Source organism: Mus musculus, chromosome 4, assembly GCF_000001635.26.
Source record: "Mus musculus strain C57BL/6J chromosome 4, GRCm38.p6 C57BL/6J".
Lineage (NCBI taxonomy): Eukaryota > Metazoa > Chordata > Mammalia > Rodentia > Muridae > Mus > Mus musculus.
In genome coordinates, this window is record NC_000070.6 from 38,689,218 (window position 1) to 38,708,224 (window position 19,007).

The following is a 19,007-nucleotide window of genomic DNA, read 5'->3' on the forward strand; positions in this document are numbered from 1 at the left end:
ACATAGCCAATCTGTTAGTCTATGTCTTTTTATTGGAGAATTGAGTCCATTGATATTAAGAGATGTTAAGGAAAAGTAATTGTTGATTCCTGTTATTTTTGTTGTTAAATTTGGGGTTTTGTGCATGTGGTTATCTTCTTTTAGGTTTGCTGAAAGATTACTTTCTTGCTTTTTCTAGGGCATAATTTCACTCCTTGTGTTGGAATTTTCCCTTTATTATCCTATGAAGGGTTAGATTCATTGAATTTATGTGAATTTGGTTTTGTTGTGGAATACTTTGGTTTCTCCATTGATGGTAATTGAGAGTTTTGCTGGGTATAGTAGCCTGGGCTGGCATTTGTGTTCTCTTAAGGTCTGTATGACATCTGTTCAGGATTATCTGGTTTTCATAGTCTCTCATGAGAAGTCAGGTGTAATTCTAATGGGTCTGCCTTTATATGTTTCTTGACCTTTTTCCCTTACTGCTTTTAAATTTCTCTTTCTTTCTTGAATTTGGTGTTTTGATTATTATATGTTGGGAGGAATTTCTTTTCTGCCCCAGTCTATTTGGAGTTCTGTATACTTCTTGTATGTTAATGGGCATCTCTTTCTTTCTTTGGGGGAAGTTTTTTTCTGTAATTTTGTTGAAAATATTTACTGGCCCATTAAGACAAAAATCTTCATTCTCATCAATACCTATGATCCTTAGTTTAGGTCTTCTTCTTGTGCCCTGGATTTCCGGGATGTTTTCAGTTAGGATCTTTTTGCATTTTGCATTTTCTTTGATTGTTGTTCCCATGTTCTCTATGGAATCTGTACCTGAGATTTTTTTCTTCCATCTCTTTTATTCTGTTGCTGATGTTTGCATCTATGGCTCCTGATTTCTTTTCTAGAGAAAAGAAATCTCCAGAGTTGTCTCCCTTTGTGATTTCTTTATTGTTTCTATCTCCTTTTTTAGATCCTGGATGGTTTTGTTAAATTCCTTCACCCGTTTGGTTGTATTTTCCTCTAATTCTTTAAAGGACTTTTGTGTTTCCTCTTTAAGGGCTTCTACCTTTAAGGGAGTTATTAATGTCCTTCTTGAAATCCTCTACCAGCATCATGAGATATGATTTTAAATCCATATATTGCTTTTCTGGTGGATTGGGGTATCCAGGACTCACTGTAATGGGAGTACTGGGTTCTGATGATGCCAAGTAGTCTTGGTTTCTGTTGGTAAGATTCTTACTTTTGCCTTTCACCATTTGGTTATCTCTGGTTTTAGATGTTCTACGTGTCTCTGGCTGGAGCTTGTTCCTCCTGTGATTCTATAAGCCTATGTCAGCACTTTTGGGAGACCTGTTCTCTCCTGGCAAGACCAATGCACAGAGGGCTGTGGAACAGCCCCACCTCCTGGCTGCAGATGCAGGCCCATAGAGCCCTGTCCCAGAAGCTCTGCTGCTTCTGTGGCCCGTTCTCTCCTGAGCAGACCCACCTTATAGAGACACTGGAGAAAAAAAAAATGGCAATCTCACCTGAGCCCTGTGGTCAGAGCACTCCCTTGAGGCAACCTCTCCTTTGGCAGGCAAGGTGCATAGAGGACCTAGGATCAGCTCCACCTCCTGGCTGTAAATGTAGACCTGGACACTGTTCCAGAAGCTCTGCTCCTTCTGAGACCTGTGCTCTTCTGAGTGGACCCTCCTTAGAGAGATGCCTGAAAGAAAATAGAGATCTCACCTGAGTCCTGGGGTCAGAGCATTCCCTGGAGGCAAGCTTTCCTCTGGCAGGGAAGTTGCATAGAGCCAGTATTTTTATTTCAAGCAGTCTTTCAACTTCCTAGGTGAAGACAGTGCTATTATTGTATATTTCTCAATCAGTCAATAAGAGATTTAGTTTATAAGCTCATTTATTCCATTCTAGGTACAATTTCCCAATTGTCAAAGCAGGTGCTGGCAGCAGCTCCCTGGTAATAACCACATCGTTAAACACCTTAAACCTGCAAACCATATTGCATAAACTCTGAATTGTATGCAGCTTACGTTATTACACAACAGTGTAGTCAGTGATTCCTCTATTTACCTGATATTAGAGTCAACATTTCTATTTGTCAATGCCATCTCTAGTGTTGGTGGCCATGTTTCAGGACAGAAACAGAAGACAGTTACTACCATGATATTAAAGTGAAAAGTGTGGTGATAAATGGAATGACTGATTAGGAAAGAGACATTTCTTATTAATATTTTTCAAAATGTTTGTGCTAGAAGAATTCTGTTTTATTGTTTCATTTGTTTTCATGCATTTAGGCATATCTTGATGGTTTTTCTTTTTATTAATTTTTTTATTTATTTAATTTCAAATGTTATCCCCCTTTCCCATTTTCCTTCCACAGCACCACCCCTTACCCCCACCCTCACCCCTATTCCACCTTTCTGCCCTTTGCCTCTAAGAGGTGTATATCCACCAACCCACTCCAGGCTTACCTCTCCAGCATCCTCCTCTCCTGGGGCAATAAGCCACCACAGGACCAAGGGCCTCCCCTCCCAATGATGCCATACAAGGCAATCTGTTTTTTGTTTGTTTGTTTGTTTGTTTACAACTTCCTTAGAAAGAGATGGATGTAGTAACAACACTGGCAATCATGGTGACCACATTTTTCAATTTTGTGTTAGCACTATGCATCTAATATAAAGCTGTTCATCAGTAGTATTTTTTCTGCTTTTGTTCCAGTACTTTGTATAAGAAAGTTTGCCTTACCCATAACTGAGTCACAAAAAGTTAGGAATATATTGTAGATCAGAACTGCCTAGGATATTTGTCTAATGAGTGCAAGGCATGCCTACCTCCATAAGCATATTAACATCATTTGAATGACATTTTTCAGGACCATTCTTCAGAGGTTTCATTCTCAGCGTAACTCTTTATAGATGCTCAGGGGGTGAATGAATTCCAGAGTTTTCATTTACTGGAAACTTTTGGAGAAGCCAGACAGCAGAGAATGAACCTAAAATTATTGGTGGATTAAATATAACAGCTTCTTTCCCTGAAACAGCAAGATCCTAACTACCATGGATGAAAAAGCTAGCAAACAGTTTTAGAAGAGGAAAGCCGGAGCCTTTCATGCCTGAAGGCAGCGTTCATTTACTTTCATGCCAACAAATGTAGAAGTGTAACTATGATAATTGTTATTAATTGAACAGTGTTATAAAATAAGATTATAAAATAAAAGAGTAAAATACTCTCCTGGATTTATTGTTAATTTGACACACCTGGGAAGAAGAAGCTTCAATTGAGGATTTGCCTCTTTCAGACTGCCTTATGGCCATGTTTGTGACAGCATTTTCTTAACAGCTAATGAATGAAAAGGACACAGAACACTATGGCCTGTGCCACCTGTGGATGGCTGAGCCCAGTCTTTACAAGAAAGTGGGGGCAGCTCAAAGGAGGCAAGTCAGTTAGGAAGTTTTCCTTTGTGGTCTCTGCTGCTACTTCTGCCTACAGTTTCTAAGTTCCTGTCTTGGCTTCTGCTGATAATGGACAGAACAGTGTGTAAGATGGAATCTAGCATCCCTGCCCCAAGGATGTGTTGGTCAGTGTTTTATCACAGCTGCAGCAAAGAAAACTGGAACAAGTATGGTAATCATTTTACAGAAGGCCTGCTGTAGTTGGAAAGACATAATGGAAAAAACAAACCTTTGAAAAAAAATAAAAGCTCAGAATGACTTAAGTCAACATAGGGTAAAAGAGAAAGTATGTCAAGCAGATACAAAGTTCTAACTTGTTGTCCTGCAGTGGATTAGAAATGACACTTGTGTCAAAAATGAAGTAATATTCTATTTAAAATGAAATGATAGTCTAGTTATTTAACCCAGAGAAAATCATTCTTTCATCCCTAGTCTAGAGTATAGAATTTGACATTTATATTCTTTGAGGATTTGAACAACAATAGAAAAATTTTAACTGGACAAAGAAACTACTGATATGATAATTTTTTAATGACAATGAATCAGAATGACAGCCTTATGGATAATTATTGATTCAATTGAAACAAGAGTTCATGAAAAGAAATTGTTTCAGGTGTCATATTAATAAAATAGTGTGAGTGGCAATAAAGACTGAGAATATACACTAATAAGGAGAAATGTGGAAAATGAAATAAAATCAAGATATATCAGCAAATGATTTAAAGCAATGAGAAATGAAACATACATGGAAGCTGGAGTGGAAAAGACCTCCAGATTCATTTGCAGATTGCCTTACAATATTGGGTGAGTGGAGCTGCCCCTAAAACGAAAAAGGGAAGCAGAAAAAAATCCTCCTGCATAGGGACAGGATTATGAAGCTTTATTGTGTTAGATCCAAATCAGCACTGAAACTGCCAAGAATGGATTCCAAGTAGATATAAAGGTTTAACTTCAGAGAATATGCAAGCCAAAGACATAAAATCAATGAATCATTGTGTTTCCAATGGTATTGGATGTATATTATAAATTTTTACAAGGAGGTTATAGATTTACAAGAAACTCTGCATGAGATCTTAATGAGTAAGTCAGTAAGAATTATTCTGTTTAAAATGAGAAATAGAGGGAGTATAAGGATGTTACTGTCATTGAAGTAAGTAAATTATTTTAAACAGAGAAAACCAGTGAATATATTCCAGAAAATTATAAGATAGAGAAAAATCTTGCAACAGTGACTTTTATGAGAGCATATGTAGGGAGCTAAGCTTAGGTGAATTAACCTATGAAGGGAAAGCAACAAATAAGGTGGGAAATTATTCTATGATGTCTTCAATGAATTCATGATATAATGAGTGTTTGGAGATCAAAGATGCATGCTTGCTTCTAGTTCACTTATGTAGAAACATACATGAAATACACTGTATTCATTTGAGAGATATTAGTTAACACACAAATTATCACACAAATGTGTATTTTCCTCACAGTAGTCAGAAAGCTGTATCAGAACATAAATGCCAAGAGAATGCTTAGAGACTAATAATGTCACCTCTACCTTTTAAGAAGAGACACTTTAGTATAACCTGATTGAGAATCTAATTGGAAAGAAAATCCATAGCATGTCTACAGCATTACTATTGGATTAGTTTATTGACTAGTAATTTGAGCATAATTTATACCAAATGTCTAAGGAGATTAAGTAATTATCAGATAAAAATAGGGTTTAAGTGGTTCATTTTAAGTAAAATTATTTATATCTATTTTTGCATTATGTTAAATAAGAAGGGTAAGGAATAATGAACAAGGCTAATTCTGGTTTTACCTATCTTTATAGTTTAAAGGTAGGTATAAGCAACTAGTGCTCTATTTATATCCCTGCACATCCTGTAGGCAGCACAAATTTAGAGTCAAAGATTTTGTAGGTGAGCAGGGATCCTGGGTTGACTAGAAGTCCTGCCTGGCTACAGAAGTTTGCTACTTCAGGCTTCATAGTCCCAAGTGCTAAGAGTCTCACCTAGAGTTACTCACATAGACTCCCTGGACTCTCCATCATCCCAAGTCCCTGGCTTGACCCAGAGATGCAGCCCCCACAATGATTTCCATTCTGTCTACCAGCTCTTTATCCCCTGCTCTCCCCAAACCTGATCACCTGATCCTCACCCTGTTCTTCTCCCACCCAAGTTCCCTTCCCTCCATCTACCTCCAACGTTTACTTTATTTCCTCTTCTGAGTGAGATTCAAGCATCCTGTGTTGGGCCCTCATTTTATTTAGATTCTTTGGGTCTTTAGATTGTATCATAGTTAGTCTGTACTTTGTGGCAAATATCCACTTATAAGTGAGCATATATCACATGTGTCTTTCTAGGTCTGGTTTACCTCACTCAGGCTGATATTTTCTACTTCCATTCATTTGACTGTGAATTTCACAATGCCCTTGATTTTCATAGCTAAGTACTATTCTATTATGTAAATGTAACATATTATCTTTATCCATTCTACAGTTCAGGGTTATCTGGGTCCCAGTTTCTGGGTATTACAAATAAAGCTGCTATGAACATAGTTAAGCAAGTGTCTTTGTGATATGATCTTTTGGGTAGATGTCCAGGAGTGACATAGCTGAGTCTTGAGGTAGAACTATCCTCAGTTTTCTGAGAAACCACCAAACTGATTTGCAAAGTCATTATATATGTTCAGACTCCCTACAGCAATGGGTCCATGCTCCCCATGTGCCACATCCTTCCCAACATGCGGTATCACTTGAGTTTTTGATCTTAGCAATTCTGATGGGTATACGATGGAATCATATTTGGGGTATTTTGAAATGTATCACATGGGAGAGAACCAACCCCTGACACAACAAAGGATACACTGCTATGCTTGCAAACAGGAGCCTAGCATAACTGTCGTATAAGAGGCTTCACCCAACTCCTGATGGAAACAGATGCAGAGACCCACAGTCAAACTTTACATGAAAATCAGAGAGTTCTGCAAAAAATTAAGAGAAAGGATTGAGGGAATAAGAAGGGTTTAGGACACTAAAAGAAAATATACAGTGTCAATTAACCTGGTCTGTTAGGGGTACACAGAGATTGAACCACCAACCAAAGAATATGCATGGGTTTGGGCCCCCTGCACATTTGTAGCAGATGTGCAGCTTGGTCTTCATGTAGGTCCCCTAACAACTAGAGTAGGACTGCCGCTGAGTGTTGCTTGCCTTTGGATCCCTTAACTCTCACTGGGTAGCACTGGGGAGTGGGGGTTGGGGAGGGGTGATTAAGGAGGGACAGGAAGTAAAAGAAAGAAGGAGCCTGTGGTTGGGATGTAACATAAGCAAAAAGGCATTAAGGAAAAGAAAAAAAATTAGTGCAATAATTGAGAAAACAAAGGACTGAAAACATGCAGAAACTAACCATCAAGGAAGGCTTGGGGATGGGACTTCAAGCTGGTGTGGCTGTACAGATTAAGTTCATAATATTGTATTATATTCCACAATGGAGAAAAAATAGAGTATGACAATAAATATTATTTGTAAGATGGGACACAAGACGGACTTAGTCAAAGTACTTTGGATAAATAGAGTGATATTAACCAGGATATCTTAATCCAAGTGTGAAATTCTGGTGAGCACAATTAGACAAGTAAATTACAAAAAAAAAAAAAAAAAAAAAAAAAAAAAACCTATAAAGATGAAAATCTGGACAGGAAGATTTTTAAGAAATTAAAAATTAAACTTGTGAGTATGACAAACAGATCTGAATAAGGAAATAGACAGGAGGGATACGGGGTTTAGGGATCTTTGAAAATATAGAAGCCACGAATATCTTATATAAACATTATATTAAATACATCAAATTTTCCAATGTGCTTCTAGCTTTAGTGTAAAGACACAGTGTAAGTCAGGCACTCAAACAGTTAATTCCTGTGGATTGACAGAGAACTTCACAGCTGTCAGGGTAAACAGAGGAGGACTGCCTTAAATGAGTCAAATATTAAACAGTTTAAAAGGCTGGACACAGTGACCTGAAAGGTGCAGGGAGTAGGTAAATGAGGAAAGCCTATGCCCCCTAACTGAATTTTAAGGACTGCTGACACACAGCTGATTATTTAAGAGAAGAAGCAATTCTGCACTGAAGCTAAATGTTTTATAATGCAAGGATACTATAGAAACAAGTAGAGAAGTTGAATAGCAGAATCTTGATTTATATAAAATCCACTTTTTCAGGATATACACTAGTGCAAGTTATAGCATAAAAAGTGAAAAGACCTAGTGTGAATATATTACTATTCTTCCTGTCATGTTGAAAGCATGAAGTCTTTCAAGTTATGTTTTTTTTTTTTTTCAAAATAAAGGAGATAGATATCCAATAGGATTTGTTACTGCTATGATGTACAAAAAGAACACCTGGCTGTTGAGGCTGAACTAACATCAAAGAGTGTCAAAAATCTACTAATCTGGCTGTTAAAAGGAAGATCACATTCATAATTTGGATACACATAATATCCGTTAGTAGCCTCCAAAGATCGGGAAGCAATCCTGACTGCTTACCCACTTTATAATTCTCTAAGCATGTGAAAGACTGAGCTAACCTGATGTTTATAACAAATAATCACAAAAGCCATCATTTTCTTTTATCACTCGACTTTGGTAAGCATCAATCTCAGCTATCTGGCTTTTAAGACATTGAAAAATAGCATCATGGAAAATGTTGAGAGAGTTGATGTAAAGTGCTGTAGGCACAAAAATATTGCAGTGTGAAGTTATGAATATTCTAAATAACTAGTTACAGTAATCCTAGAATATAGACTTGCATTATGTATTCCTTAATGATAATTTCTGTAAGAAATGCCCTTAGGTAGCTTCACTGTTGCAAAAGTATCATAAGGTAAACATATCTGAGTGATACAGGGAAATAAATCCAATGTCCTATGAAGTCAATAACTATTAAAAGTTGTGTAGTTACTATCAAGAGTTTTTCACTCTTCTAATTGTGTGTGCTACACTTTATAGAGTTGACACATGCAGGGCTGTGTTCTGACATTTTATGGTATTGGAAAGGACATGATGCTACACTCAGTTGCCCTCTCAGGAATACCCTCTCACTTCCTGATTTTCTATTGTTTGGTTTTATGTGCATGGTGGGGATTGATTCTGAGGACTTGCACATGATTAGCAAGAGCTCCACTTGTTTTCTTTGTTTTTAATTATGTAATTCTTTCTTCTTCAGAAAATGCAGATATTTGAAAAAGGGTATTTGAGGGAAAGTTTTGTTAATCTATAGCCATAACTATAGTTCTGAAACTATTTTTTAATGAGGTATTTTCCTCATTTACATTTCCAATGCTATCCCAATAGTTCCCCCATATCCTCCCCCCCCACTCCCCTAACAACCCACTACCACTTTTTGGCCCTGGCCTTCCCCTGTACTGGGGCATATGAAGTTTGCAAGTCCACTGGCCCTTTCTTTCCAGTTATGGCCGACTAGGCCATCTTTTGATACTTATGCAGCTAGAGTCAAGAGCTCCAGGGTACCGGATAGTTCATAATGTTGTTCCACCTTTAGGTTTGCGGATCCCTTTAGCTCCTTGGGTACTTTCTCTAGCTCCTCCATTAGGGGCCCTGTGATCCATCCAATAGCTGACTGTGAGCATCCACTTATGTGTTTGCTAGGCCCCAGCATAGTCTCACTAAAGACAGCTATATCAGGGTCCTATCAGCAAAATCTTGCTAGCGTATGCAATGGTGTCAGCGTTTGGAGGCTGATTATATGATGGATCCCTGGACATGGTAGTCTCTAGATGATACATTCTTTTGTCTCAGCTCCAAACTTTGTCTCTGTAACTCCTTCCATGGGTATTTTGTTCCCAATTCTAAGAAGGGGCAAAGTGTCCTCACTTTGGTCTTCGTTCTTCTTGAGTTTCAATTCTTTGGCAAATTGTAACTTATATCTTGGGTATTCTAAGTTTCTGGGCTAATATCCACTTATCAGTGAGTACATATTATTTGAGTTCTTTTGTGATTAGGTTACCTCACTCAGGATAATGCCCTCCAGGTCCAACCATTTGCATGGGAATTTCATAAATTCATTCTTTTTAATAGCTGAGTAGTATTCCATTGTGTAAATGTACCACAATTTTGTATCCTTTCCTCTGTTGAGGGGCATCTAGGTTCTTTCTAGCTTCCTGATATTATAAATAAGGCTGCTATGAACATAGTGGAGCATGTTTCTTTCTTACAAGTTGGAACATCTTCTGGATATATGCCCAGGAGAGCTATTGTGTGATCCTCTGGTAGTATCATGTCCAATTTTCTGAGAAACCACCAGACTGATTTCCAGAGTGGTTGTATAAGCTTGCACTCCCACCAACAGTGGAGGACTGTTCCTCTTTCTCCACATCCTTGCCAGCATCTGCTGTCACCTGAATTTTTTATCTTAGCCATTCTGACTGGTGTGAGATGGATTCTCAGGGTTGTTTTGATTTGCATTTCCCTGATGATTGAGGATGCTGACCACTTTTTCAGGTGTTTCTCAGCCATTTGGTATTCCTCAGGTGAGAATTCTTTGTTTAGCTCTGAGCCCCATTTTTTAATGGGTTTATTTGATTTTCTGGAGTCCACCTTCTTGAGTTCTTTATATACATTGGATATTAGTCCTCTATCTGAGTTAGGATAGGTAAAGATCCTTTCCTAATCTGTTGGTTGCCTTTTTGTCTTATTGATGGTGTCTTTTGCCTTACAGAAGCTTTGCAGTTTCATGAGGTCCCATTTGTCAATTCTCAATCTTACAGCACAAGCCATTGCTGTTCTATTCAGGAATCCCATGCTCATGGATTGGCAGGATCAACATTGTAAAAATGGCTATCTTGCCAAAAGCAATCTACAGATTCAATGCAATCCCCATCAAAATTCCAACTCAATTCTTCAACGAATTAGAAAGAACAATCTGCAAATTCATATGGAATAACAAAAAGCCTAGGACAGCAAAAACTCTTCTCAAGGATAAAAGAACCTCTGGTGGAATCACCATGCCTGACCTAAAGCTTTACTACAGAGCAATTGTGATAAAAACAGCATGATACTGGTATAGTGACACACAAGTAGACCAATGGAATAGAATTGAACACCCAGAAACGAACCCACACACCTATGGTCACTTGATCTTTGACAAGGGAGCTAAAACCATCCAGTGGAAAACAGACAGCATTTTCAACAAATGGTGCTGGCACAACTGTGGATATCATGTAGAAGAATGCAAATTGATCCATTCCTATCTCCTTGTACTAAGGTCAAATCTAAGTGGATCAAGGAGCTCCACATAAAACCAGAGACACTGAAACTTATAGAGGAGAAAGTAGGGAAAAGCCTCGAAGATATTGGCATAGGGGAAAAGTTCTGAAACTTTTTATAGTGACTTTGATTCTATTGACCCTATTAGAAACATGTCTTATCATGAGACCTCTATGCTCCTTTGCTCTTCTGGACACCACCACACACTGTTCTACCCCTGGGATAAAATATAATGTCAGTTTGAAAAACATGCTAGATTAAATCTGAATGATATTTGTATTCTTTATAATGGATTAACTGAATGCTATACAAATAAGATACTAGAATATTTTAGAGATATTCTGTGATAGTTAAGGGTTGTAAGTTTTAGTTAAATGTACTATTAATATAATCACTTTAGAGAGATCCTTTTTCCAACTATTGGTGACATTTTAACAAGACAGTCATTATCTTTATAAGCGTAGAAAGTAGAACATCATTAAAATGTTAGTATAGAGATGGAAGATATTGTCGCTGAACAATTAATCTTATTTTGTATAAATGTTTACGTTGTCAAGTGACCCCCTAGCAACCATCAAAGCTGACTAGTGTAAAGTATGTCTGTATTTCTTGTGTTTCCTAACAATGTCTAGCACACCATTTTGCCCATGGGGTCCCTGAGCTCAGTCTGATGGTTGACTCTAAGCATGCACATCTGCATTGGTCAGTTGCTGGGTGACAGTCACACCAGGTTCCTGTCAGCAAATGCCTCTTGGCAACAGCAGCAGTGTCAGGTTTGGCATCTTCAGACACAATGGATCCCTAGGTGGTAATGTCGCTGGATGGCCCTTCCTTTAGTCTCTGCTCCATTTTTGTCCCTGTTCTTCCTTTGGACAGGAACATTTCTGTGTTAAAAACTTTGAGATGGGTGTATGGCCCCATCCCTTGACCTGGGGCTGTGCCTATCTAAGGGAGGTGGTCTCTACAGGTTCTATCTCTCCTTCTCTGCACATTCCTGCTAAAGTCATCCCCATTACGTCCTGGGAGGGGTAAATGGGAAGTGAGATATCATTTGAGATGTAAACTCATGGAATGATTAACAAAGAAAAAAATTGAAATGGCATAAGTCACAATTTTCCTATTATTTGTGTGCGACAACTTTGATTTACTATCACCACAAATACATGAATAAGGTAGATTATATATCAGGCTAATAGTCAGCAGCAGGAACCCAAGAAAAAAATTACATGGAGTGTTTGTTGCCAACTGCATCTGAGCAGAGGAGGATAGAGCATTAACTTCAGTCCCCTCACCTCTCTGATCCTAGACTACGGCTCCCTGATGTAGGGTGATTTGAACTCCATTAGTCTTGTAAGCTCAGGCTGGAGAGGATTCATTTTCATGCAAGGCCTGCAACTGGTTGCTAATAAAACTCTACTCTGACAAATAAATGGCCTGTAATATAACTTGCTTCAGGGCAGTGAAATCTCAGCCACTCAAACATGATCTGTTGCAAAGCAATATGCAATGTACTTCCCCCAGCGATTACAGAAAATGCTGCTCAATCCCTTTACTTGTCTAAATTTCTATATTAGTAAAGCAACAACCATAGATCATCTGCCAGAGGATGGCAATATTCTTTTGTGATGATTTATACTTTCAAATAAGATAGTTATTAAACTTAATGCGACGACCCTGTTAGAGCAGTGTAAACAAAATTTGTGAGATTTTTATTAAGTGACATGATGAAAACTGAATCAAGTAAATCCAAAATCCTCATTAGCAAGCCAAAATATACAGAAATTCTACCTCCTTCCTTGTTGTTTTACAAGTCAACTATCATCAAAGCAAGTGGTATTTATCTAGAATTTTTATTATAATTTATCAATGTATTAAAAATAGGGTAGCACTGTTTGAATCAGGAGCATATGATTATGCCAAGGGTACATGAAAGAATACATAAGGTTAACTTACCATATTTCCTCATACCTTTTTTGTCAGTGATCCTGTGAGGAACAAATGAGATAATGTTTGGAAATTGTTTCAAAATTATGAAGCAATACCAAAAATGGTATTCAATAAGTAGAATTTATACTACATACACATAATACCTGAGACATTTTTATAATTTCCATACCAGTCACAAAACCAGCAACATTCAATATAATCATAATTTATTTCAGGGCATTTACTGTGTCCCAAGCTGTAAACAATAGTGTTCATCTTTCTTCTTGATAAATATATAGACATGATCAACTGATAACCATTAGTGACCAGTTTTTCTCTTCTTCAAATCATTACAGTTTTCATGGTCCCATAAAGTTTGACAAGGAAGTATTCATTCAGTTTATAATTGTGGAAGCTATTATTTCATTTTCTGGCACGTTGAAATAGAATGGTCAAGTCAATGATCAGTAGATATATCATCAGCAATGCAGTCCTTCACAAAACAAATATAGAAATCAGAGCTTGCTATGGGGACATGTCTGTATTACTAATAGTTTTGATGATGAAATGTCTGTATTACTAATAGTTTTGATGATGAAAGATAGAAGGATTGGGATGAATTTGAGGCTAACATATATTCTGTATCCACAGAATAATATCTTAGCTCTATAAAAACGTGAAAATAATGCAAAGAATCAACAAGGGCCTGCATCTCCTGTGGATCCCACAGATCGTATCTTCCTAACCTTCCTTAACTCATTACTTTATCACAACTCCCATCTCCAGAAGGCATCTTCTGGTAACCCACAGGACAAGCCTGCCAGAAAACCTGTTAGGCTGCCTGAACACCACCATTTACAGAAGATTTTTTTTCTTCTCCTTAAAATCACAAACTCCAGAAAAACCAATGCCCCAGGCTCTTCCCTAGCTCTACAGCAGAACACTTCTGGAAGCCTTATTTGCTCCCAACTCCCAACTTCTGTGTGTCCCACAGATCTTCCCTTTCTAACCTCACTCACCCTCCCTCAATTGTTGTTTTGTCCCAGGCCCGAAACCCAGCCACTTTTACCAGGGTAAGATGTGGGCAGATATGGATCCAGACCTCTTCCCAGGCTCATTCCTAGCCCTGTAGCAGAAATTCTGCTGTGGTCTTCCTTTCTGCTCTCACCCAATCCCCACTGGATCACAGAGGTCTCTTCCATCCTTCTTTTCCCCAATTAATTCCAGTTTCTTAGCCTCCAACACCAGTAGCCATTCCCTGTGAGAACAATGTCTGGGCAGGCCAGGGAAATGGGTAAGCTACCCAAGGACTTCACCCACTCCTCTCTCCTCCAAAGCCAGTCCCCAAGTCTCATCCTTAACTCAACAAGAGAAATGCAGATATCCTTGCTCCTCTGCCTTTATCTCCTGTGGATCCAACAGACTTTCCTCTCCAAACATCCCAACCCCCTCTTGTTTTATCTCAGGCCCCAACTTCAACAATACTTCAAGCTATTCTGCTGAACAATCCTGCCAGGGAAGCAGGAAGGCTGTCTGTAGTTGTTTGTAAGTTTGTTTGTTTTTTTCTCCTTCTGTTCTTCTAGATCCAATTTCCTGTTCTCATTCCAAGTGCTATAGCAAATACTCTGGGGATGAGCTCTCCTCACTGTTTTCCCCTATTGTAAGAAGATAAAAAAATAAATAAATCCTAGTTGAACGTTCTTCTTCCTACCTCCTGTGAAAAGCTTTAAACACCTAGACTATTTCTATTCTTATGTTTCAGGTCTAATACACAGAAACATGTTTTATCTGGAACTCTGAGTGGTCACACTCTAGGTCCAAGATTAGAAAAACTGAAATAGAACCAAAAAGGAAGAAAAATGAAAAAAAGATAAAAACAAAATATAATAACAACAACAAAATCCAAACTGAAAAAATTTTTGAAATGAAAAATCTAGGAATTTGAACAGGAATATACAGGCAAGCTTCAATAAGAGAATACAAAAGAGAGGGAGAAAAAAAGATGATCTCAAGCACTAATGGTAAAATAGAAGAAATAGATATATTGATCAAGAAAATGTTAAATCTCTGACACAAATTATCCAGGAAATTTGGAACACTATGAAAAGACCAAACTCTGAGTGAGGTAACCCAATCACAAAAGAACTCAAATGACATGTACTCACTGATAAGTGGATATTAGCCCAGAGACTTAGAATACCCAAGATATAAGTTACAATTTGCAAAGCACATGAAACTCAAAAAGAACGAAGACCAAAGTGTGGACACTTTGCCCCTTCTTAGAATTGGGAACAAAACACCCATGGAAGGAGTTACAGAGACAAAGTTTGGAGCTGAGACAAAAGGATGGACCATCTAGAGACTGCCATTTCCAGGGATCCATCCCATAATCAGCGTCCAAACCCTGACACCATTGCATACACTAGCAAGATTGTGCTGATAGGACCCTGATATGGCAGTCTCTAGTGAGACTATGCTATGAGACTAGCAAACACATAAGTGGATGCTCACAGTCCGGATCACAGGGCCCCTAATGGAGGAGCTAGAGAAAATACCCAAGGAGCTAAAGGGATCTGCAACCCTATAGGTGGAACAACATTATGAACTAACAAGTACCCCGGAGCTCTTGAATCTAGCTGCATATGTATCAAAAGATGGCCTAGTTGGCCATCACTGAAAAGAGAGGCCCATTGGACTTGCAAATTTTATATGCCCCAGTACAGGGGAATGCCAGGGCCAAAAAGTGGGAGTGGGTGGATAGGGGGATGGGAGGGGAGGGTATGGGGGACTTTTGGGATAGCATTGGAAATGTAAATGAGGAAAATACCAAATTAAAAAAAAAAACCAGAAATAGAAGAAATATACAAAGGGGAATAATCCCAGCTCAAAGGCCCAGAGATCATTTTCAACAAAATCCAAGAAGAAAGATTTCCTACCTTAAAGAAGGAGATGCATATAACTGTACAATGAATATGCAAAACACCAAATAGATTGAACCAAAGAAGAAAGTATCTTTGGGGCATAATAATCAAAACACTAAATGTACAGAGCAAAGAAGATTATTAAAAATTGCAAGGGAAAAATCCTGTGTAACATATAAAGGTAGACATATTGGAATTATACCTGATTTCTCAATGGAGACTCTAAAAGCCAGAAGGGTCTAGGCAGATGTCCTGTAGACTCTATGAGACAATAGGTGCTAGCCAAGACTATATTACCATCAAAACTTTCAAAACCATAGGTACAAAAAGTAAGTCATTCCATAATAAATCTAATTTCAAAATATATTTATCTACAAATCCAGCTCCATTATAGGTGGTAGAAAAAAATCTCCAACCCAGGAATATTAACCACAAAACTGAAAACATGAGGAATAAATAATCACTGAGAAGCAAAATCAAAGGAAGGAACAAACACATGCGCGTGCGCACACACAGACACACACACACACACACAAAACCACCACCACTACAACTACTACCACCACTACCACCAATAATAGCAAAATAACAGGAATAGACCGTCATTGCTCATTGATATTTCTCAATTTCCCAATAAAAAAAATCACAGACTGACAGAATAGATATGAAAACAGGATCATTCTGCTGCATACAAGAAAGACACCTCCACATCAAGGTTAGATACAACCTTAGTATGTATTGAAAAATGATATTCCAAGCAAATGGACCTAAGAAGCAAGCTGGTATAGCCATTTTCATATCTAACACAATAGACTTCAAACTAAAACTACCCAAAATATAGGGAATATTGCTACATACTCATAAAAGAAAAAAAAGTCCACTGCTGATCTTAAAATTCCTAACATCTATGTCCCCAAATACAGGGGCACACAATTTTGTAAAAGTAGCACTACTTTACTTTAAGTCAGTAGTGTTCCACTGTTGGTTTGCAGAGAACAATTAATAAACAGTACCTTATAACACAAAGTACACTGTCAATGGACAAAATGGCAGCCTACAAAATGTGAGAATTCTACCCACTCCATGCCCAATATAGGAATAACATCCAAAAGGTATAAAGAACTCAATAAATTAGATATCAAAAACTAGAATAATCCAATTAAAATGGGGAAAGAGATCAAAACAGAGAATTCTTGATAGAGGAATATGAAATGTCTGGAAAATACTTAAAGAAATGTTCAACATCCTTAGCCATCAGGAAAATGGAAATCAAAACTATTTTGAGATTCTATCTTGCACCTGTCAGAATGAGTATGATTAGCATAAGTAACACAAGTGATAGCTCATGCTGGTGATGATGTGGAGCAAGAAGGACACTCCTCCATTTCTGGTGGGAGTACAAACTTGTACAGCCACTACATAAATCAATATGGCAGTTTCTCAAAATGTTGGGAATCAATCTACCTAAAGATCCAGCTCTACTACTCTTGGGTATATACCCAAAGAGCCCTTCATCCTACCACAAGGACACTTGATCAACCATGATCATCTGATGCTCCTTTTATGATACCCAAAACTACCAACAGCCTAGATCTCCATTTACCAAAGAATGGGTAAGAAAAATGTGGCACATTTACACAATAGACAATATAGAGTCCAATTTGGCCATCTCTTGTCACCAAAGGATGTTTCTAGTACCAGAAGTGGGTTGAATTCAATTGAGTTGCTAGCCAAAGGACTCCAAGGAAATCCCCCAAACAACCCAGGCTGTTCTTAAAACAGTTAGGTTGCTCTCCATAAACTTAGCTCAGAGACCCATTGCTGAGGAACACCCTCACACAACTCATTCAACATGAAGAAATCAAGCTTGTGTCTGCATGAGTCTTCAGTCCTACATTCTAGTGTCTTTCATATGAAAGGGTACTCTTCTAGGTACCAACAGAGGAATGTAGAGACCAACCCAGATGTGAATTTTTGGCCTATCATCTTTCCTGCACATAAGATATGCATAGAACTTTGAGGACAACCAAGCAATGTCTGTCTGTTCAGAATCTGTTTAGACTTAAGGCCTATCTCATGGGATGGAACCCACAAAACACTACCTGGGTGACCAAGAACCAAAGGCTAAATATTCCAGTGACCTATGGTAAAAGTAAACACTACTAGTTTAAAAAATATGTATTAATAAAATGGCTTCTAATGATATTCTTCTATATTTATAGATCAGTGCCTTATTTAGTTATCACCAGAGAAGTTGATGTCCCCCTGCAGCAGACAGAAACAGATGCAAAGATCCACAACCAGTTGTTATGGAGAAAATGACTTTGGAACATACATATCTAAATAGGATGTTTCTATCAAACCCCTCTTCTGTAACTCAGGAAACCCACAGAAGAAGAAGTGGAAAGATTTTAAGAGCCAAATGGGACAGAAGACACTAACTAGAAAAAAGTTCTTTAACTCAATTAAGCAAGGTTCATCTTAACTCACAGAGACTGAAGGAGCAAGCACAGGACCTACATAATTTCTGTACCAGGTAATATGTATATGTATGTACCAGGTAATATGTGTATGTATGTACCAGGTAATATGTGTATGTATGTACCAGGTAATATGTGTATGTATGTACCAGGTAATATGTATACATATTTTAGCTTTTATTTTAGATTTTAAAAAACCTTAATTCTGCATATGAGAACAAGTGGGTCTCTCCTTCTTACAGCTTCTCTTGTACTCGTTTCCATCTGTTGGGTTGACTTGTCCAGCCTAGATGTGATGTGTTTACTTTATCTTATATTTTATTTTGTCACATTTGGTTCTTATTTCTTAGAAGCTTATTCTTTTTAATAAGAAACAGTAAGGAAGTGAATCCAGAATAAAGGGGAGGAGAACTTGGAGGAGTAGAGGGGAAACTCTCATCAGGGCATCTTGAATGAGAAAAGAATCAATTTTCAATTAAAGAAAAAAAATTCAACCAGAGGGCCTATGGTTAAGGAGCAGTCCTCAACCTACCTAGCATTGTGACTCTTTAATATAGTTCCTCATGTTGTGATGACTCCCAGCCATAAATTCTTCCATTACTACTTCATAACTATAATTCTGATGCTGTTATGAATCTTAATGCGAATATCTGATATGCAGGATTATTTGGATGCCAAAGAGGTTACAACTCACAAGTTGAGAACCACTGGTATAGACATTTATCTTGGGAATATGAAGTTATGAAAGAAGACACGTACAAATGAAGGCAGAGAAGGAACTAAAATGCTATATCATAAATATTCCTCAATCACCATTCCATGCCCTGTTGTCCTCTACTGTCATATGAGAAGGCCATTCACAATCTTTATGGGTTTTTCAGATATTAGTAGTTTTTGCTACTTATCAGCTATAATTGTTAATTTTAAGTGTTAAGATGACTGGACAATGAGCTCCGCAGTCATCTGGGAAAATATTGTTTTT

General features: G+C 37.8%; 1 long non-coding RNA gene across 1 annotated transcript in view; it reads right to left on the reverse strand.

The window, feature by feature from the left end:
• Positions 1–19,007, reverse strand: part of Gm12381 (predicted gene 12381) — a 283,817-nt gene that overhangs the window by 117,551 nt on the left and 147,259 nt on the right. The window contains exons 3-4 of the long non-coding RNA NR_151606.1: positions 12,667–12,683; positions 1,494–1,672 (exon numbers count right to left, since the gene is read on the reverse strand). This is a non-coding gene — a long non-coding RNA (predicted gene 12381). The remainder of the gene's footprint in view (positions 1–1,493; positions 1,673–12,666; positions 12,684–19,007) is intronic.